General features: G+C 40.1%; 1 long non-coding RNA gene across 4 annotated transcripts in view; it reads right to left on the bottom strand.

The window, feature by feature from the left end:
• Positions 1-20,946, bottom strand: part of LOC130161994 (uncharacterized) — a 26,926-nt gene extending 5,980 nt beyond the window's left edge. For all 4 annotated transcript variants that reach the window (XR_008826211.1, XR_008826210.1, XR_008826209.1 and 1 more), the window contains exons 1-3: positions 20,754-20,946; positions 19,862-19,932; positions 19,467-19,590 (exon numbers count right to left, since the gene is read on the bottom strand). This is a non-coding gene — a long non-coding RNA (uncharacterized LOC130161994). The remainder of the gene's footprint in view (positions 1-19,466; positions 19,591-19,861; positions 19,933-20,753) is intronic.

Raw genomic sequence — 20,946 nt, 5'->3', positions numbered from 1 at the left:
TAAGGAAGCAAGTTTAAGGAATGAGGAGAGAACTGGGAGGGAGAGAAGTTAATTATACTGACTTTGCCTTGCTGGAAGTTCAGCAGGCCATAACATATAATTACCATGGCATGATAAAGTGCACAACTTCACCAGAAATAAACGTGACATCTTTAGTAACTCTTACTTTCCTGCGTTGTGCTCTGACTGACTCACAAAGTTATAAACAGATCCACGTAAACTCAGGTTAACCACCATTTGAGTAAAGAATAAAATCAACCCATCGTTTTTAGCCATGCTCATGGCGTGGCTATAGGGATGGTCATGTTGGTTAATAACTCCACCACTCTAGTCCAAGCTGAAATATCTCAATAACTATTGGAAATGTCGAAACAAAACTATTGGATGGATTTCCATGAAATTTGCTTCAGCCATTCATGCCCCCCCCCCCCCCCCCCCACCTGATGAATTGTAACTTTGATGATCTTCTAACTTTTCATTTGTTCTCATCTCATCATCCTCTACTTAACTTTGTGTTTAGCTTTAATTAGCAAATGTTAGCATGCTAAAATGCTAAATTATGAGGATGATGGTTAACATCATGGTATAATAATAATACATCTGCATAAACAGCAGTATGTTAGCGCGCATACTTTATAAAGTGTTATAAATATGAGTGATGACGTTATTAATGGTTAATGACTCACTAAACAAAACTTTATAGATCAGTAAAAAGATATTTGTAAGAACAACATTCTGATTGGAGGTTCAGGTTGTAGAAGATACATCTGTCTGCCTCCATTAGTGCTTGCATCATAAGTGGTGAGGTTAATAACCTTCTTACTATTATGATTGACTTACGTACTGTTTAATTAAATATTCATATATATAAAAAAGACAAAGTCCTTATACCAGATGTGGGTGTTCACCAATGGATTTTTTTCTCACAACCTGGCAACCTAAATTGTTCTCGTTAACAGCTTGTTACTTATCTATAAACCATTACTTTTATTATCATCCATCTCATCAGACTACAGCTAGTGTGTGTGGGTACTTGCTCTTTTAGGTTTTATGGTTTTATTTTCATTGATGATGATACTGGTATTTATTGTGTTTGTTTCTTGGCAAGATTATGTCGTCTAGCCTCCTTTTGCAACTTTTAGTGAAATTTATTTTTACAGTTGTGTTTTATTTGTTGTCTTCCTTCTTGCAATGTCATGTTACCACTTATAAACCCTTTTTACACTGTGTCTTACTGAAAAGTGGTAACTGTATTTATTTTAAAAGAAATAGTGATTCATCTTGCTAATTTGTGATAGTAGTTTCAGTTCCTTAATGATCACTGAATAGAGGGAACAGTTGCATTACTAGCCGTAGAAAATCATCATCACGTGTGTTTGCCATTTGTAGACTGATTTTAAAACATTTAATCTCATCAATGACAAAAAGTTGTTCTATGAAACTGCAGTAAATACAGAGAGCAGAAACTGAAGAGAAAATCTCATTTTACTCAGAAAGACATCAACGTTTTTGATAGAAAAGCAAGTCCAAAGAGGCAGATTTGAGGAGGAATCTAAGTTTTTCTTGACCTGTTCAAGCACCACCTCAACCCCCTTTCTCCTTTTTCCTCTAACAGGCGGCTCCCACATGTTTAGACATGCTCTTACATCAGGAGAGGCCCACAGGGTCGGATCTCAACAACAGCAGTCCACTCTTTTGACTGTGTCGAACCACTCTCCCTTACACTCGCTACCAAACAGATGCACACTTTTAAGTGAACTTATTGCTGCAGAGGCTGTGGTTCAATGCTAACCCCACAACACTGGCACCTGAGACCTTTTATTTACACAAAGCAAACAGTAAAGTGGCTAACACCGCGGCGGCTGCATTGGCTCAGAGAGTACTCATGTTGCTGGGCTCTCGCTTCTGCCTTTCCGCCAGCTTTCCCTCTTTTCCAGATGTTGGAGCTCCTCCCTGCTGGTCTGCTGCAGCCTCCCACAGCTTGAACCCAGCCAACAGCAACAGCTGCTACCAATCTGAAGACTCTCATAAGAAAGTTTCAGACGACCCAGATGAGAGGAAGGCCCAGTCTGAAGATAGCACCCAGGATCAGACTGGGCTTACGAGGATGAGCAGAAAACACCACAAGCTGTTTGTAAGGGTCACCCTTAACTAACTACCATCATTTGGTGATGTTTGATGCCCTTGATAGGTGAAAACTTTCAAACTGACTTTAAATTTCCCCTTGAGGCAGATGTACAAATTTATGTTTGCACAGGAAAGAGAAAAAAAGGATCTGTTCCTCTTCACTAAATAGACCTGTAGCTGTTTTCAGGCTCTGCACAGATAACAGACCTATTCTCCAATGTCTGCTGAGAGCTGCTGCTGCTGGTTCGGGCCAACTTTCTGGTGAGCTAAATGGAAAATCCAAGGAAAATGGCAGCTTCCCCAGTTCTCGCCTCTCTCTTCTATGATCTGAAACACAACTGCTTTGCTCAAGTCCACATGTCTGCATACTTAAAAGCTCAGACCAGCGGTCGTACATTATGTGTAGGTTAGTTCTGCATTCTCTGCTCACCTCATTGTTACATGCCACAGTTTCAGTTTGAGCTGAAACAATTAGCGAAAGAGAGAAAAACAATAGCCAAATACTTGATAATCAGCTGTTACAGCAGTTTCTCAAACAAAAATGACATACTCTGGTGAAATCAGCAGCCTGCTGTGGCTAAAAACTATGCTACAAGAGCACTAAAATTGGGGGCCGGACTAAACGATGATTTGAAACTCACCATAAAGCTTCATAAAGCTGAGCAGAGCTGCAGAATCAGGATTTAATTCACTATGAACCATCCCTTCACTGTTTTCACTTCATTTTATAAAGTGTTTATAAGTTATGTCATTTTATACGTTATTATTATAAACATATAGATTACAGCTGCTTTAACTATAAAATATAATGGACAGGCTAAATGATAAAGAAAATAATCGCTGGTTGCAGCCGTAGTTTCTGTGCTCCCAGGTGAAATCAACAACATGCTAGTGAGCTCCTCATCTTCACCACACCCTTGTGTTCAGAGAAAGCTGAACATAATATGCTTGCACACATATTTTGAAGCACTTCGTTGATAGTTGATAGTTGATACTTTCTGTGGATTTACTATCCTACAGCAATCGTGATATTATCATCGCTTCTTCTCAGCCTATCGAATAAAAAGTGTCTAAAGAATCTGTCCTGGCAGGCCTCTACTTTCCCTTTTCAGCTGGTTAATATTTCCTGTGTGGCTGTTGTGCACATTTGATTGTAAATTATGCTGCATTTTGGAGTCTGGATGAGAGAGAGAGAGAGAGAGAGAGAGAGAGAGAGAGAGAGAGAGAGGAGAGTGGAGAGGACAGGAGGCAGGAATAGGGAGGCCCAGAAAAAGGAGAACATTCAGAGCTTTGTAAAGCAGTACCATGTCTTCTCATATACAAGCCATAATAAGTATTCACTCAGTCTGCTGCTACAGTCAAGCTCCTGCTCCATTGTGAATCATGAATATAGAGAAAGTGCACTCCACCTACAACAAACAGCTGACCTCCAGATTTTCTTTAGGGATCCCAACAAAGGCAAGAAGATCCGAACGCAACCTCCACGTTTCTATCCATCTATTTGAAGCAGTGCAGCAAAGTGAATGAGAGGGAGAGACACATCGCTGTAGAGAAAACAAAAGTAATCACTACCTGCTAAACCACAAAACCACAACACTCTATTATGTGATCATAGTTTGCAGAGTTTCAGAGCTGTCCTAAGGATCTCTGGCTTTAATCCACTACTGGCAGTGTTAGGTGCTTGTCAGGTTGAGAATTTGGGAATGTTACAAATAAATAATTACAGTGGAGAAGCTGTTAATAACGAAAGAGTTTGTTAGAGTTAAGAATGCACTCTTTAATTCAATGCGGTAGAAACCCACGTTAATACTAATAATAATGACCCTGTGCTTGAATGAAAGAGTTAATCTCTTTGCTCTTTCACACCCATCTGCACTATGTGACTGAGGCTCCTCCTTCCAGCGGATGCTTCAGACATGACCCAGAGTGTCACATTTCAACGATTCGTCTTGAAGTTTCTCCCACCCACCACCACCACCACCACCTCCTCTTTCCCCATCAAATGAGCCCACCCTCCACTGAGTAATCCTCATCACAGAAACGCATCCGCATTCGTCATCTGCTCTGTGTTTACATGTTGTGCCAGGTTGTGAAGTTGGGGTGAGCCTAATGAAGGAGGCAGTATGCACTAGAGGGGGCTCTTCTGTGGGTGCGATCCCAGCCAACACTCACAGGGAGATGACTCCTCAACACATGACGTGGATACAGAAAGTATACTGTAGTTTTCATGTGGCGTTTGGCCTTATCCGAATCAAGACTTATGGATAGAAAGTGTTAAACGCTATACAGACTAAAAATAAACATGACTTAACATGATTAACCACAACAAAAGAAGCTCATTTTCTGTGCATCCTCTTTACTCTGGTTAACTGTTCAAGATGTCTCCTCAAGCCCGGTTTTACCGCATGCTTTTTCCACATTTTGCAAAGTGTTACACAGTTTGCAGAGACACGCTTAGGCCTTGATCTTTGCAAACTGACTATTTACTTTTCCACTTAACACAGATATGAGAAACATTTGGCCAGAAGGTGGCATACTCAATTTCTTCATGGATTCTTAATATCCTTTACTTATTTGATACTTTGTGAACATGATGTCAAAATTTCCTGAGTTAACTAAACTTGTGAACAGGATATATCGTCCCATGATCACTGGATTTCCCACTTTTCCCACTTTATCACTAGTATTTCCTCTGAGAGAAACAAACACGCGGGCACGGTCTAGGATGTCATCTGTTGCCTCTCAGCTCCGGTCTCCAGCTGACTGACACTAATTCTTTGGTCCTGATCTCCTGTGAAATCTCAAGTGCAGGCTTTGCTCTCCCATAGGGAGGGGCTGTTTTCTCTGGCCTCTGCTCACTGGCTCCAGGTCTGAGGGCAAGGCCTCACAGTGTGATGATCCCAGAGGGGTCGTACCTATATGTTTTTACTCTGAGACCATGGTGGCAGAATGACCTTTCAGTTTAGACAACATCTGAAAGGATCCAGGTGGAAAATATAGGGAAGTGTCATCATTCTCTTCATTATACCTGATAATACAACGTTTTCCTAAAGGACTGTCAACATTTTAAAGCAGCCATTTTCAGCTCTGTCCTGAACGTGAGATAAAGAATGAGGAAAGACTGGAGGTTATTGTTACTGACGAGATGTTCTGGCTTGGTGATTCATCCTCTCTGAACTCAAATGTCTGGTCTTCCAGCAGTCTGAGTGTGATTAAACTGTCCCAGTGAAACTACTGTGCCACAAACAAAGACATCCCTCAGACCACAATGAGAGACTCCACCTTTAGCCTTCTGGTCTGAGAGTTTTTTTCTACAGAGAAAGCTGCCAGTCTGAGCCTGCTTTATGTCCCTCAGTCAAATGAGTGCCTATATTTTTGCACATATTTGGCATTTTAGATTTTCATACTTTTCTGCATTTGATGGCGTTTTTCTTTGTATTATAACTGGAAAATGTGAAGCCCTTTGCCACAGTTTTTTTCTTGATTCTTGAGCTACTTAGTTTTTTTTTTTTTTATTTCCACATAGCACAACAGCATAAGAGAGTGCCAAAAAAGCACGGTAGCAAATAATGTTAAGTGTTTTCTTGATCGATAGATTAGTTGTTTTGTCTATAACATGTCTGAAAAAAAGTGAAGAATGGCCATTGCAGTCTCTGAAGCCCACAGTGACATCCTCAGATGTCTTGTTTTATCTGGCCAACAGTCAAAAACCCAAAATTACTCAGTTTACTATTTTTTACTATAAGTCTAAGGCAACCTGACAATATTAAAATTTGAGTAGCTGGAAGAGAGAATCTTGGCAATTCTTTAAAAAGACTTATTATTAATCAATTATCAAATAGTGGCAGATAAATTTTCTGTCAATCGATTAATTGACTGATCGTTGCAGATCTACAAGAGAGGCCAAGTAACCACAAGCTTCTACAATAGAGCTCTCCTAAACTAAGAAGACTAAGCAAAATGCAAAGAAACCATCTGAGAGCCGAGGAGTGATCATGTTACAGAGACTGTATAGGTAGCTGAGTGGTGTGTGTGTGTGTGTGTGTGTGTGTGTGTATGTGTGTGTGTGGAATACACATAGCTACAGGTGATATAAAAGAGGTAGCCTACCTGTTAAGGCTTGTACTGCCCTGAGGGAACTGGAGCAACATACAGAGAAGGCAGGAATCACTCTCTCTCCCTCTTTACACACACACACACACACACACACACACAAAACAAAGACTGAGGTTTATCTTAAAACTATTGACCACAATAGGTGTGACAGGAGTTTATGAATGACAATAAGAACCAGTGGGTGAAACAAGAATCCGGATGAGAATCAAAGTTCATTCATAAAGTCGGAAAAAATAGTTTGACAGTATAATTGTAACTCAAATTCGACTCGCTTAGCAAACATCATCAGCTGATGCACAAGCTGAAACCTCCGTAAAAAGGTAGAAAGTGGACCATGAGCTAGGATTCCTTAGTCTTCACATATTTAGCTTAAACAAAAGCACAGAATAAAACTTCTCAACTACAAGTAAACATCCTATAGGTATAGATCTATTATCTGTAAAAATAATTTAATATCAAAATTAAGAAATTCTCATTCTAGAGACGTGATATTTCCAGAGTGTAAAGGTGTGAATGCATTAGTGTGTTCTTGTCATGATGGAGCAAGTTCTCTTTGGACATTTAATCTAAAGTGATGCATTCTTTTTGAGCACTGGACTGTGTATAATGTGCAATATTTTCCTCAGTAATGTAGAGGGGTAAAAGTGTAACTTTGCACAAAATGGCAGTCATGTATTTGAGTAAAACATAGTTACTTGCCACTGCAGAAAAGAGCCAATTGCCCTCTATCAATAGACAAACTATTGCATGTCTTCTAGGCTTTAACATTCACAGATTTTAAACCGAATTTACAAAACTGACTGTCTAGACACAAACGTGGGCTCAGTCATGGACAAAAACCATCCACCATGATAGTAAAGCAACAACTTTATTAAAGGTGATTGAGATTATTGGCCATTGGTACAATGTACAATGTCTCTGCATAGTTTTATTGGGTGCTTCACTGTCTTAACTCTGTTCTGCAACTGTCTCAGGAAGCACAGAAGCACCTACAAGCCAAAACACACAGGTACATGAGTAAAGATGTAATATGTGCTTTTACACACCATTTGCACATGATGTTTGTAAGGGGTTAAATTAGCTGCCTGGATTTGATCTGTTACAGTAATCTGGTTTGAGTTGAGTGTTGGGATCATTGGGATCAATCACTGGATTAATTTTTGAGCTATTTGGTCTGTTGTAATTAAGATGAAATTGGCATGGCAGATAATTGCCATGTGAAAATTTCCATTTGACTGAAAAAAGTATGTGACAGCATATACAGACGCTTTCATCCATGACTGAGTTGTCGCGATATATGCACATATGGTAGTATGGTGATGGCAGATGTTAGACCGTGTGGATCTTTTGTCTATCACTTCATGTGGTTGCCCTTTTCTATTAAGTGTAATTGTTCTTTTCGTACACTTATCTACAGTTATAGTCACAGACTCTCTCTCCACCTCCCTATATTCGTATTCGAGCCCAATTCATTTGGGATAAAACACACAATAAATCAAATTTCCTATAGATATCGCAATAATATCGCTATCATGAATTCTTTTGCCCAAAACAATCGTGTAGTGAAAATCTGATATCGTGGCAGCCCTGGTGACGAAACAACCAAAAAACGTTTTATCCTTGAGACTGTTTTTCATAGCTGTTTTCATTTTTCCTCCTTAAGGCTCAGTTTCTGAGGCTGAAGTCACAGCGCAGAGCTGAGCACAAAGCAGCCAGCAGTACAGCTTTAAGTGATTCCAGATGCTTTAAGAATTAAACTCATGTGCAGGGACAGAACAAAAAGATGTCTCCTTTCCGCTCATTTAGCCAAGCTGTACTCTGTTACTGTCATCCTTCTTTTCACTTAAGAGTATGTTACCTGTGTTTTGGACATGAAAAAAAAAGAAAGAGTCTTCCCACAAATTGTGATATCAGATTTCATCAATATGGAACAAAAAGGTTTCGGAAAATTTGGAACAAAAGCAATCCTGGCTTACAGTGGGAGGAGTATCTCAGGGCTATAATCTTTTCTTAAACTTTACTGCTGTGAACTAAACAGTAAAAACCTCTGCACAAGACACAAAAGCTATACTGCACAAGGAGCAACAGTCTCTACAACTAAAGCTGCGTCTACTTTGCATAAACAATAACAGCCTCCATGAATTTGACAGTCGAAAGACAAACTGTATGTAGAAAACTTCTCTATGGGGAAGGCGAGGAGAGGCTGGGTGGGACCGGGGCTGGGTTTAGCGGGTGGGAGAAGGTGGAGTCTGACACACGGTCTGCACTCCTACCTTGTGAACTCTCGTGTCGCCCCAGGGTGGTTACGCTCTTTTTAAGACTGGGTGCTTCTCTCCCTCCCACTGCTGAGGGATGTTTAAGGGGAAGCGTGGGGTGTGTGGGGTGTGGTGGTGGGGCATGGGCGAAGAGAAATGAAGAACTTCAGCAATGCACAAGACAGGTAGAGACAAGACAAACATTAAAGGAAAGAGAGAGGGAGAGAGAGAGAGAGAGAGAGAGAGAGAGAGAAGGAGAGAAAGAAATAGAGAGAGAAAGAGAGAGAGAGAGAAAGAGCAAAATGTGTCTGTAGAGGTTGAGAGTGAAGATGTGGCAGATGCAGAGAAACAGATGAGACATAAACAATCAAACTGATTCTTAATGTTTGCTTTTATGGTTGTCAACCGCAAGCTGCAAGGTGAGAATATAAAAGTGGACAACAGATGCTATTAAACTACATCACTTTTTTTTTTTCTATTGCACATGATAGGGAAAGCAGATTGCGTTTGGTAATGGTGTCTTGTTAGGCGGCTGAGCTCCAGGAAAACAGTTTGGAGTAGGAATGCAGACTGTTGAGTGTCTGGACATGTGGAGGGAGAGGTAGTGGGCTGAGAGGAGTCCAGCTCCGGAGGTTTTAATCCTCCATAACCTCAGGGGTTAACATCTATCATCTGTGTAGCATCACACGCTTTTAGCATAGGGGTGGACCCATGTCATTTATCTACCTCTAAAATAACATGTAGATTACTCCCTATTCATTATGCACATGTTTTTCTGTTTTTGAGAAAATATAATTTTAAAAAAGAGGAATCCTAAAGGTGAATTTTGCTGCTAAAACAAACAATGACCCAGGTGGCTCTGCAGCTTAAGCGCCGTCATTAGATTCAGAAAAGTTTGAAGGGGCAGGAAGCTGTGGATCCTGTCTTAAATGTGGGCGGGCTCTGTGATTATCAGGTTAAGTATAACCATTAAACTTAATGAAAAGTCTCACCTCTGCAACTGCTGCTAGTCGCACACTGGCTATGATTCTGACACGGGGAGGTGCCCAGTTGATAGCCTTAAGATGATATACCCATCTTTCATCTAACATCTAAGGAGTCTCCTACACTGGACGCAGGTGCCTATCCTGTACATATACAGAAATATTAAAATTTTTGTAGTCAGCAGATTATATTCTATTACAGGACCTTCAAATTGAGCTAGACAATGTGCTTTAACTAAGACCATCTGTTTTAAATGAAGTCAGAAATTTGCTGTACTGCAAAGATGAATCATTCTGCTCAGACCTTCCCTCACAAAAATTTTCCTTCATCAAAAGACGTTGTCATCATCACGTAGCAAAGAGCGTATTTCATATCATCTTTTCAGATTCATTCATTTCAATACTGCAGCTTTATGTCCATAATTTTATGCAATAACAGCAGCAGCATCAACACTAGAAACTGGGTCTACGTGTAGGTTAATGGTGTAAGAGGGTAAAATAGGCTCAGTTTTGCCAGAATGGACTGCTCCTCCCTCAATTTTTTTTTCTCCCCCTCTGTGGTCGATTCTTACATTTTTTGTCTCGACACTGTTTTTGTTCCTCCTCTTTGCACTTGGGCCAAGTATACTCCCTTTGTTGATGTGGCAGGCCTGGGAATTGAAAAGTTGATACTTTATGTCAGGCAAAGAAGAGCACCTCCTCTTCTTCTTTGCTTGCAAACGTGGACAGAAAAGAAACAAAAAAAAAAAAAAAAAGATAATTTGGGAAGCTAACACAATGACACAGAATGTCAGGTTTAATGGATGGTCAGTGGTGGCCAGGAAACACGAGCCATCCAGCCATGCTGAGCCTCTCTGTTCTTGGTTGTTTCATTGCATTTTAACATATCTGTATTAAGCAGTGATCTCTGGAGAGCAAAAGTAAAGATGGAGAAAAGAGGGGGCTGAGTCTGTAAATACACAATTGGGCACTCATGGTTTTCAGTGTAAACAGAGGCTAAGACTGGTAACCCCTAGACTTTGTCACTATAAGCCACACTTCATCTCCCTGTTTGACTGTCTGGGGCTACAAGGGAACATTGATCCTCACAGATAAATGATAGGATTTCCATCTACATCACCGATCACAAGCCAGGAAAAAAAGAGCAAAACTTTCATGGACTTCAGTTTCAAAACTTCCAACATTTAAATCCTTCCAGGGGAGAGGGAGCTAATAAATGACAGAGGAAGGTGCGTTTCAGAGCCAGTGAACGAGCTCTCAGTGAGTTTCCATGATGTGATGTGGAGCGAGAGAGCAACCAGACATCTTGCCTTTCATTCCAAAGCACAGCTGAACACAAACCAGGGAGGGACATGACACTGATCTAAATATGGGCAACCGGCTGTAGCCAATCAGAGTGTGAGCATCCATTAGCCCCCTCCCACTTTCAAACTCGCCCTAAACTCTCTACCAGTGCTTATTGCAGTTAAACATGTGACGTGGAGACCTTTTGCTGCTGTTTCGTCTTACCATCCCTAACCTGCTTGGCCCTGAGCGTCTGTTCTCTTCTTTTCTCTATGTCTTCATTGGTATTTCCTCTGTAGAGTCACTCACAAAGTCTGTGTCCCATCTGAAACACTGAGGCTATACTACAATGTAGAACAATGTCTGCAGGTTGCTATCGCAATATCCTGACACCTGTAACACCTAAAAAACCTGCAAATAAAATCATTCCATAACTGAAATTCACTTTAGCATGAACCCCAATTATCACAATAGCTCAGATATTAGGTGCTGTGTTGAACAGACAACCAATTCAGTAAAAAATATCAAAATTTAACAGTCTTAGTCAGATTTCTTTGTAGAAAGTTCCAAACTTGCCATTAAAGTCAAAACTGTGATACCCATGTGCTCCATCGCCATGAGCTGTGACGTGGAATCTTAACCCAGATTGTACAGCTTCATGTGGGCCGGCACTGACTGGAGCTAAATCTGGTTAAATTCTTGCAGTGTGCATCCAGCCTTTAAGGTGTTGTCCAGTTGAGTCAGGGCACCCCTCCCCCCACATGTGATCAGCTGCCAGCGTCACATAAATTGTGTTATTTCACGTCTTCGCCGACAGAAGGCGTTTAGACTTGAGCGCCTCGTGCTTACATCTGGTTTGATGGGACACAATATGAAGATATTGAACTAGAGTTGCTTTTCACTGTCAGAGTTTGTCTTATACAATAAGTAGCAACACAATATACCTGGTTGTGAGGATGCAGTCATGTCAGCAGCTCATAAAGCTTAATTACCAGCTGTCTGTGTTCCACATATGGAACTGCAGCCCCCTCCCTCTACAGATTTCTGACAGGCAGGGGGTAAGGGGTTTACATAACTATGGTTTGACTGAGAACACAACATCTCCTCTTGTTTGAAACTGCATAAAACCCACCCCATCTTATGTACCCTTACCCCTCTACCTACCGTATGCTACCCATTAGCTGAGGGGAAGCAGGCAGCTTTATGGAGCCTGCCACTGGGGAGTCTGATCCTGACTTAGCTTAAACTGCTAAAAGCCCCGTGGCAAGCAACACTTTTGTCTCAGATAGAAAAGACCATAAACATTATTCTAGTTAGATTTAATGCAAGTCAGTTTATATTCACTTAGATTGCTGCTCCTTTGGTTTAAGGCTGAAAAATTGATGTCAGTTAACTCTTGCATTTAATTAAAGTAGGGTTGCAACGAACAATTATTTTCATTACAATGAAAAAAAACTGTGAAAAACATCTCTCACAGTTTCCCAGACCCTAAGTTATGTCTTCAAATGCTTTGTTTTGTACTCCTCAACAGTCCAAACCCAAAGATATTTAATTTACAACAATGTAAAGTGAAGAAAAAGCAGCAAAGTCTCACATTTGAGAACCTGAACCCACTGAATGTTTGGTATTTTCACTTGAAAAATTACTGAAACAATTAATCCGTTATAAAAAAAAAAATAAGTAACTGATATATTATACATTTTTGCCAGCCTTGTTTAAAGCAGCAGTAATCCATATTTTTGGTTGGACTGCAGCAGCGGGGCTAGACTTATAAATGCGTATGTGGCTGACTGACTGAGTGATAATTTTACACCATTGTCAGCCATGTGTTGGAGTTTCTTGATTGGTCGTTGCTGTTTCAAAATTAGTTATTGCGAACAAACAGTGTTGCCAATTTAGTGCCTTTTTCACTAGCTTTTCCAACTTTTTAGACCCCTTTCGTGATGTTTTTCAAAAAGGCAACAAATCTAGCAACTTCCCCGCCAGCACGAAGTCAGGCTTTTCCTCCACCTGTCTATGCTGACTTCAGGACAGGACAGACAGCTTCTAACTCAGACTCAGTGATCATTTTACAAGTAAATATAACAGAAATCACAGCACAGCCGTTGTCTTTCACTTATGTGTATAGCGTTTTAGCATCTTTTAGCTCATTGTTTTGGTTTAATGGCCTCATGATATGTTATTCCAAAAATGTATCATTAAATGCATCACATTTAACATCCCATATTTCTGTTAATCCCACAGTTTTGATACGGAGAAGGTATCTCATTTCTCATTAAGCATCATGGATACAGTATAAGAACAGTTGTGCAACAACAATGAAGAAAGGCTTGACAATTTTCCATGTTAATTTTCCACTACCATAAAACATTACAATGCAGCCCTATTTAGCCCTCAATAGGGGCCTTTGAGACCCTCAGCCCCCTACTGTACATTTTGCAAGGGCCACAAACTGGCTTCTGGCTCCTAGTTAAACAACACAGGCACTAGAGCTATTGTAAAACACCCAGGGGTGCTGAAACACCTGGAATAAAAAGCCCTTGATCTTCTCACTTAGTAAATAATGAAGGCAGCAACAGCCTCTTTTAAACATGGACTTGCTACTGTGAGGGCCCTTGCATATCAATCTCAGCTTACTCTAATAAACAGTCATGTAAAAGCCTCTTTTCTCCTTCACACAAACAAGCTGGTCTTTGATGTAGGCTTACGATGGCAGAGGTTCCCAAATACATTTTTTATGATACAGTAAAAGATAACATATGTGACACGTTCAAAAGATGGAGAAGAGATGATAATTTTATAAAACTGTGAACAGCACACACTGAATATTGCACTTTAGTCTTCACTGAGGAACATTTCCAACGAGACACTTGTTTTAGTTTGAATATCGATCACGTAGTTGGCTGCTGCAGAGACAATGTTCGCTCAGGTTGCAGCACCAGCGTCCAAAAACATCTGGTTTTGTCACTGTTGGACACATTCAAGGCTCAGCCATTAAACACATCTTACAAGAATGTGGCTGGAAGAGAAATTATGCAGAGGACAGGGTAGAGGAGCAACAGATTGCAGTGTTTGGAAAAATTTCGGGAGTATCTCTGTACCTGTATCAGATCATATCCACTGGAACAAATCTATGTTTATGTGAGGAACTAAATAACTGTTTCTGTTTAATTATTATTTCTAGCCCATTAAAGCACTTCCAGTCTCTGTGGATCAATGAAGATCCCAGCTAATATCAACAGCAACTATAAGGTCGAGGTCATGAGGTCTGTAAGCCCACAGTTTCCAACTTGGATCTTTCAAGGATACTTGAGTCAACGCTCTTGACAGCTCACAGAGCTTATTGGTAAACTGCTGTAGCTGATGCGCTCAACACTAACACGCTAGCAAGTCAGGAATATACTATAGCACATAACAGATTCAGTCACAATTGATCTCCAAGCTTCTTTTTATTTTCTCTGTATTGTGTAAAGAGTTACTGAAGGGAGATAAATAGTCTCCAAGCTAGTAAGTTAGCCATCTTGTTAGCTTGGTCACCAATGGGACAATAAGGTCACAATTTATTCAAAAGACGTATTTGTGCCATTGAATCCTGTCTGCAAACCATTTCTCTTTTGTGGATTGGTTTATACTCCAACAGAGGATGGTTAAGTAAAAGTTGTTGGCCCAACATGGCTAATAGCTAAGCTACAAAGCTTTCTCTATTATCAACTTTCCAGCACTCAAAGTTCAGGACAAAGAATCCAATTATCACGACAATTCCATTGAAACTGATCGATTTTGCCTCAAAATTTCATTGACTGGACCTGGACTTGAAACTAGAATTCTCACAAAATGGCTGCACTTGAACACCTCCCAAGTTTTCTACATGTACTCTGTCATTCAAATCCTGTTTTTTAAACACTGGAGGAGGCAGTACAGCCGGTGTGTCCCTTTCCCTCCACCTCTCCCTGTCATCTTCTCTGTCTTTCTCTTGCCTTTTTGTCTGTCTGTCTCTGTCTTACCTCTCCCTTCTACTTCTCTCCCTCCTTCTTTCACTCCAACTCTCTCCGTCTCTTGACTCATCCAGGCAGAAGACCAGGAATAATAGGAGACAGGAAAGAAAACTGCACATCGGCTGAGTGCGTGGGGGCCAAGAACCAAGCCCAATGGCCTTTTTTTTTCCTCCACTACATAACCCTCTAATTTTACATTTATTTTAGGATGGGAGTTTATTGAGCTCAAGTCTCAGTGCAATGCCAAAAGCTTGGTACTCAGTCACTGTGATATTCACTCTCCTCTCCTCTGTGACTTATTTCAAGTCATTATGGTGTTGAAGATCAATCTACAGTAAAATTTCCAGTGCAGCATAATAAAGACTAAAAGACAAATCTTATTTAGTCCAAACTGATCACCACACCAAATATTCCAGGAACAGCTGAATGACTACAAATTATTATCTGAGAGACAGACCATGTCAGGAAACTGAGGTGCCAAAGGAGAGACTGTTTTGTCTTTATTTGACATTTTTATAGATGCAGTTAAATGCAGAGCTGCAGCCGGTAATGCAGGGTCTGTTCAAATAACAGTTGCCACACAGTACAGTAAAATGGGAGAATCTGTATGCTGACCACCAAGCTCACCTGGTTTCAGAACTATCCAGGTGTCCATGCAACCTAACTGCATATGCAGGTGCATAGAAAGAAGCAAAAAAAAATTATAGTTCTGTGTTTTAATGACAGTGCAGGGCTTCAGTGGGTATGGCCCGAGCCCTTACTGTCACTGAGGATGAATAATGGAAGGAGGCATCATGTGAGCTGTCAGCAAGTCATTATCACTTAACTTATATATAGAAACAGAACATAATTAGTGCACACAGAAAAGTGCTCCCTGATTTGAAAAGATAACCATGAATAAATTTGTAATATAATGATAAAAGTATGTAATTTAACATAATTCACAATGTATTGTAACAACTGGGCCTGTTTTGACATTCATCTCCTCAACTACGCCATGCACTTCAGCCTTGAAATGCTAACATATCCTTACATGTGGGTCTTCAGCAAGGTGCAGTAATATGCATCATCACAATTGATCACTTTAGTCATGCTAGTGGCGTGGCTCTAGGCTAGGGATGGTAGGGATGGTAGTGTCTGGCTGGTCCGCCACTTTGGTCCAGCTTGAAATATCTCAGCAACTATTACATGACCTTTTATCAAATTTCATGCATACATTCAAGGTCCCCAGAGGATGAACACTACTGACTTAAGTGATTCACTGACTTCCATCCAGCACCACCAGCAGGCCAAACTTAGCTTATCTAGTATAATTTCTCAACATCTACAAAATGCATGGTGAAAAACTTTGTACAGACATTCAAGGTTCCCAGAGGATGAATCCTCCTGACTTCTACTCTAGCACCAACATGAGGCTGACATTTGTGGTTTTGAGAGAACCACAAACAACATGTTCATAATATTTGATGGGTTGCCATGAAAATAGGTACAGACGCTCATGTCTCCCTCAGGATGAATTGTTAAAACTTAAGTGATCCCTTGACTTTTCATCTAGTGAATTAAAAATTTTATTTTGCCCATTACATTGCTTTTTGGCTTAACACCTGCAAAAATAATGACACTTCCATCAACCTCAGTTTTGCTTTGTGATAAGTGCTATTTATCCAACGTTAGCATGCTAGCACATTATACCGGCATGCTAGCCTCGTCATTCTGACCATGTTAGCATGTGGAGGTTAACAATTAACCTCCACATGCTAACATTAGAACGACACAACTACAATGTAGTACAGCCAAGAAACATCAAATAAATGTATCGACACACTTGCAACTGAAGCAGTAGCCTCAACAAAAGTGTGATATTTTTATAGTGACGCTGATTTGTAATGCATTATATCAGGCAGGTGTTTCTACTTTTTTCTAATCATCCAGAGTATATATGAAATGAAAAGTGTTAAATCTAGCCCCACACATGGATTAATCAATATTTCTGAGAGCAAGAGGGAATTGACACATTATATAATATATGGCTGAAAGATTGTCACAGCTGCAATTGTCTACATGCTATGAATGATAAAATTCTAAATGCCACCATTAGAATAGATCATTAGTATATTTTGCAAAGCACAATCCAAAGCACACACTCCTCCAACCCCACCACCACCATCCTCCATACTTCCTCCCCAACCAACATCTGAAAGCTGTTAGTCCTGCATTTTCAGGGTGACACAGGAGGCAAGCATAAATCTTAACTCCTCCTCCTCCGGCAGCACCAGTAGTTTCTGAACATGTGGCTGGCACCAGGATACCTCATCATGCATGACATTTCTTCTCCTGAGGCCTTCACACAGTAGACTCTCCACATTGCAAAATCAGAGACACTAATAGCACAACAACAGTCAGAATGAGATTGATTTTTGTAGACCTGTCACAAATTTAACTTCAACTTGATAAAAATTTCTATCATTCTCTCTGTGTCTCTCTCATCTATTTGCTTGCTCTGTTCTTTCAATGTGTCCACTTAGCCATTGCTGTAAAACACAAAAGGGTACAGGCAAAATAGGCGAGGAACAAGATGGGCAAGGATAACTCTCACTACTGCAAGCAGTTATACACAAGCTATCAAAAAAAGGAAGGCAAGGCATGGCAAACGGAAGTTAAAAACTGCTATCAGCATGTGTGATCAGAATATGTTTACTTGACTGAAAGACATGGCATTCCCAATGCCTCTGCTGAGACTGGAGAGGGTCTGAAAACATCAACAAGTGTATCTGAGCAAAATGTAGGCGCAGCTTTAGATACATGTTATATGAAGAATAATGAGTAAGGAATCAATGTGTGTGACAAAGACAAAAGTATTTGCCAGCAACAACTTCATTTGTTTTCTTAAGCAATCACAAAGGGAAAGAGAGAAAGCTTTTAACGTGGCAACTATACTCACATCCTCCCCGTGAAAAGCAGAGGTGGAAATAAGGGAGGAAGAGAAGTATGGAGGCAGAAGAAGGCGGCTATGTGGCCATTTAAATGGTTCAAGTCGTATACACTCCCTCTGCTAAACAGTAGGTTAAGAGAAGTCTTCTTTGCCCGTGCTGGATGTTAGGGGAGGGAGAACAGACCACATTACATTCTTTTGTACTGAGGTCACTTTTTTTCTTCTCAACCATTCTGAAGTACTCAGCAGACTGAGAGCTCGATCTAATGGAGCATCGAGAGATCTACTGCACATGCTCAGAAGCCGGCGTTCCTCTTTTCAAAACAGAATGAATTTCCCAAAAGACATCACAGCAGAGTAATTGATTAAGAAGCTGAACTGGGTGCTACAGTGGGCTTAAGAAAACCTAATTACAAACTCCATCCATCCATCATCATTTCAGACTGGAGGTTATGAGAAAAAAGGTGCAACATAGTTCCATCTGCTTTAACCAACACTGAAGATGTTTTTGAGGAATTTTCCTATTTTTCCTGCTTATCTAAAGCCCGAAAAACTTGTGGATGCCTTTCTTATGACTCAGCATTAAGTTGGCCCGCCGAACAGTGACTAAGCTTTGCTCAAATCATATACTGTCTAAGGGATCAGCTCCTCCTCTGAAAAGTAGAAATATACACCATGAAACTTATCCAGAGGCCAATATTACATGCTTTGATAATCAGAGAAGTAGAGATTATAATATCACTGTAACATGTAAGCGGTGACAGTCGGACTCCAACAAGTCCTTAAGACTAAATGATAAAAATGCACATTGCCTTCCACATTAACCATATGAGCATTTTCTGATCTATCAGCAGGAAGATGTTAAGTTAGGTGCCGTCCAGAAATTTTACAAAAATTATTCTCATGACTGTTTTCTGATCTGCCACTGCTATGGCTAGGATCATTATGTTTTTAGATAGATACATATTGTGTCATGGTCTGCTGACTAGGTAACAGGATTAAAAAATCATCTTTCCCTGTCAGAGTGACATGGTTTCTTGACACCAACCTCCTCACAATGAGGTTTGTTGTACTTGTGACAATGTCATACTACTGTTTTATTTTCCTCATTTGTCTTTAGTTTGCTCTTTTAAACACTATTTATCTCTTTTTATATGTTTTTACATCTTGTCTTTCATGTATGTAAAGAATTTAGAATTGCTTTGTTGTTAAGAGGTGCTACAAATAAACTCACTTTGCGTCAACCTTTGCGTCTGAGACATATCAGCCGTAGTTCACATGAATACAAGAAATCCTAGACAAGAAAACATAAACATACCTTGTTTTAGCCAATTGAACAAATGATCTAGGTTCCCATTTTTCACCGACTCCACAATATATATCTTGCCAAGCACTTGATCAAAACACATGTTCACAACAAGGTGGGAATGTTATGTACAATGGTGCCTCCTCTCTTACTGTAGGCATAAATCAGTTTCCAACAAGGTGTGCAACAGTGACACAGAGAGAGATAAAGAGACCTGTGTCAGGTTGTGTAGCGGAGAAAATATTACCAACGTCTACGGTAGACTCGCTATCTTTCAGACAAATTAGTATTAATAACCTCCTGAATGAGTCATAACTAATTTCATTACAATTTTGGAAGAGTGATTAGTAATGGATTACTTTTTCTAAGTAACGTCCCAACTGGCCAGAGTACCTCAACCTTAAAAACACAATTTTTCTCACACAAATAAAATAAACAAACACACAAGTGTTTCTGAGTGTCGTTCACCTCAGCACATCATTCCTGTGGTTTCCTGCTCGGCCCTGGAGGGAGTCGAGTCCAAACTAAGAGGCATCTTTTCATCCTTCACTGCCATATCCTGATGTAATGTCAAGTGCTGGGAGCTGGGGACCTTGAGCAAACAACATTGGCAAAGTGATGAGAGGCATTTTGCCCTTTACCAAGGCTGTGATCAGGTAACACTGATTCTCAGCCTTGTAAAAGGATGAGACACACGTTCCCATAAGAAATACAGTATACATAAGACATGCAGGATTTGATAAATATTGAGATAATAAGCAAATCTTTATTTAATAATATTAGCCATAAATTGATTGATTCTTTGTATGACACTGGTTGAGCATTTTAAGCAGCTCACAGCATTTCTCCCTCTTGATACTTACATTGGATATGATCACATATGGTGCACAGATGAATATTACTGTTAGATGGGCGTGTCCTCAAGGATGAAGTGCTGCAAAGACAAAAAGAGAGGTAAAATATGAGGATTTTTACTATTTATTTTGATTTTGAAACATATGAGAAGGGGGGGGGGGGTGAAATATTGAGAAGAGGCAAGTCTTCACACTTTAAACACTAAACACAGATATTAAACTGATGTTGACCTTTTTAACAAAGAGTCAGGTAGCAAATTGCACTTCTCTGTATGTATTTCTTTAAAACAAAAACTGGAGAGGGGAGGACTCTGCACAATAAGGGCCAATGCAAGTATTCTTATTATTATCATTATTAATAATAATAATATTATGAAGATCTGCCCTGATGAAGGTCTGAATACTTTGTTCTGATATATTACTTGCACTTGGCACAGGTATGCAGACAGATAAGAAATACTGCATACTAAGAAGTACACCTGTTAGCTGACTTACTCAGAGAAAGATGAGACGATCAATATGAACGTCATCTGTGCAGTTAGTAAAGTAAAAGTAAAGAAACATGCTCCAGGAACCTGGTCTAGGTGGTCAGCAAGCTCATAAAATCATTTTGTAGTTTTATTTCTAATTTTTACACTGTATGTTTTATATATTTTATATTTTAACCTCACTATTGACTGTTGCTGCTCATGGTCATTAGTGTTTTCCTGGGACTTGTAAACCAGTTCTCTTTCAGGATAATAATAAAGCTGCAATTGAAAAGTGCTGTGTTTAGTTAAGCTAGTTTAGCATGAGAGCAGGAGCTTAGTTGGAGCGCCAGTCGTACTAGCCTTGTTAACTTGTTACCTTGTTAACTAGCCTGTTATCTTACGCTCCACCGAAACATCCAAGACTAACTCACCTGTTTAGCTCTCGCCTAGCTGCTCTTGGTCAGTAGCAAATCAAATTCCACATTTCTACCCATGTTAAATACAGAAGATACAACTAGGAGTTGTTGGAAAGCGTCTTCGGCAGGGCTAAGCTAACTGCTTCCACCTGCGTCCAGCCGTGGCACTAAGCTAGGCTAAAGGTATCAAAAGCTAACAAGGTACAAA

The sequence above is a fragment of the Seriola aureovittata genome, chromosome 21 (genome assembly GCF_021018895.1).
Source record: "Seriola aureovittata isolate HTS-2021-v1 ecotype China chromosome 21, ASM2101889v1, whole genome shotgun sequence".
NCBI classification, from domain to species: domain Eukaryota; kingdom Metazoa; phylum Chordata; class Actinopteri; order Carangiformes; family Carangidae; genus Seriola; species Seriola aureovittata.
Note: the sequence above shows the minus strand (reverse complement) of the source record. Positions and strands in the feature narration are given on the sequence as shown.